The sequence below is a fragment of the Schistocerca piceifrons genome, chromosome 5 (genome assembly GCF_021461385.2).
Source record: "Schistocerca piceifrons isolate TAMUIC-IGC-003096 chromosome 5, iqSchPice1.1, whole genome shotgun sequence".
NCBI lineage: Eukaryota > Metazoa > Arthropoda > Insecta > Orthoptera > Acrididae > Schistocerca > Schistocerca piceifrons.
Window position 1 is genome coordinate 128,930,619 of NC_060142.1, and position 2,123 is coordinate 128,932,741.

Genomic DNA, 2,123 nt, shown 5'->3' on the forward strand with positions numbered 1-2,123 from the left:
GCCCCCATCCCCTTCGTCACGAGCAGTTGATTGTCGTTGATACGAGACGCTGCGCCAGGGTAAGGACAATTTTCACCTAACGTTGTGCGGTACACCAACGGCAGATTAAAAATTGAGATTTCAAAAACCGAGCTGTTACTGAGCACAGTTTGACGAATAAGATTAAAAGCACTCCGTATTCAGGCCACGAGTGGCCTACCGGGACCATCCGACCACCGTGTCATCCTCAGTGGAGGATGCGGATAGCCGGGGCGTGGGTTCAGCACACCGCTCTCCTGGTCGTTATGATGGTATTCTTGACCGAAGCCGCTACTATTCGGTCGAGTAGCTCCTCAATTGGCATCACGAGGCTGAATGCTCCCCGAAAAAGGGCAACAGCGCATGGCGGCCTGACTGGTCACCCATCCAAGTGCCGACCACGCCCGACAGCGCTTAACTTCGGTGATCTCACGGGAACCGGTGTATCCACTGCGGCAAGGCCGTTGCCACGAATAATGTTAAAAGAACGAATAAAAAATCTTGACACATATATTTATCTGCTATGACCGTCATTGAAGAGGCTACAAAGATAAGGTTGTGTGATAATAACCTTGAGTGGAACTGCGCTGTATGACAACCAGGATCTCCTGACGAAGACGATGGAGACAATCGTCGAAACCTAGAGATCTTTTTTGCTACCTTATCTGAATTGGCGATGAAACTGGGAATACAATATACGAGGACTTCGTCGCGAGGATCTTCATTCCAGTACGTGTACTGTGTTTAATGTAGCTAACACCCTGCCAGTTATCAATGTACCAAGCGTTGCTTCTGTCCTTGGTATGTCTTTACAGTATCTGCTGCATTAGTATGCATATATAATCCGCAAGTATGACAGCTTTAGAGTTAACTGCTACACTTGAAAGTAAAGTCATTAGTGTATATGAAAAACAGAAGCGACAGCAACGCTAGTATACATCGTTGAGGAACTGCCCACGTTGTAGTACGACAGTTCGATACACGCTCATTTCCTGTCATCTGACAATGCAAAAAAAAAAAAAAGTTTTCTACAGCTCAGATAAACCTGAAACGAGTTGAATGCTCGGCATTGTCCAGGTATTTACTTACAGCTGTGTTTCCACGCCCTACCACGCAGCTTCTGGCCTCGTGCTGAAGACGACACGTCTCCATTCGTCCCTCCATTCACGCCTGTCGCGACACCACTGGAGGCGGGCTGCACGATGTTGGGGCGTGAGCGGAAGACGGCCTAACGGTGTGCGGGACCGTAGCCCAGCTTCATGGAGACGGTTGCGAATGGTCCTCGCCGATACCCCAGGAGCAACAGTGTCCCTAATTTGCTGGGAAGTGGCGGTGCGGTCCCCTACGGCACTGCGTAGGATCCTACGGTGTCCGGAGCAAGTATGGTGGGTCTGACACACCGGTGTCAATGTGTTCTTTTTTCCATTTCCAGGAGTATATATATATATATATATATATATATATATATATATATATATACTATGTTGGTGTCCGTAGTATTCTAGATGTTTTGTTGAAAAACACGTATTGTCGTAGGCAACGTGCCTTCTTCGAATCTCAAAGATTGTAGGTGAAGTTTGATTTGAGGTCATCCGCCTCAGAGCCCGCATCTCGTGGTCGTGCGGTAGCGTTCTCGCTTCCCACGCCCGGGTTCCCGGGTTCGATTCCCGGCGGGGTCAGGGATTTTCTCTGCCTCGTGATGGCTGGGTGTTGTGTGATGTCCTTAGGTTAGTTAGGTTTCAGTAGTTCTAAGTTCTAGGGGACTGATGACCATAGATGTTAAGTCCCATAGTGCTCAGAGCCATTTGAACCATCCGCCTCAGACTTGTGAGAGGCTACATGACTCGAATGTCAGCCTAAGGAGGTAGATGTCGTGTTAACGAAGATACTGGGTTGGTTTGTGGTCTGCTTTTAATGCTTTTTCGCGTGCTAACATGAACATGTCGATGAGCAGAGACACTGGGTTGACACTTGAGTACCAAAACCCACTTAACGAACGTGTAAAACACAGACAAGGTTTGTAACCTCACGGTGTTATTAATCAGTTACTAGAATAATCGGCTGCACTATGACACAGCAACTTCTGACAGTGGTGTTCCAGACAA

At 47.9% G+C, this 2,123-nt stretch overlaps 1 pseudogene; it reads right to left on the minus strand.

The window, feature by feature from the left end:
- Positions 1 to 369: 369 nt before the first annotated feature.
- On the minus strand, positions 370 to 487 carry LOC124799501 (annotated as a pseudogene).
- Positions 488 to 2,123: the final 1,636 nt, after the last annotated feature.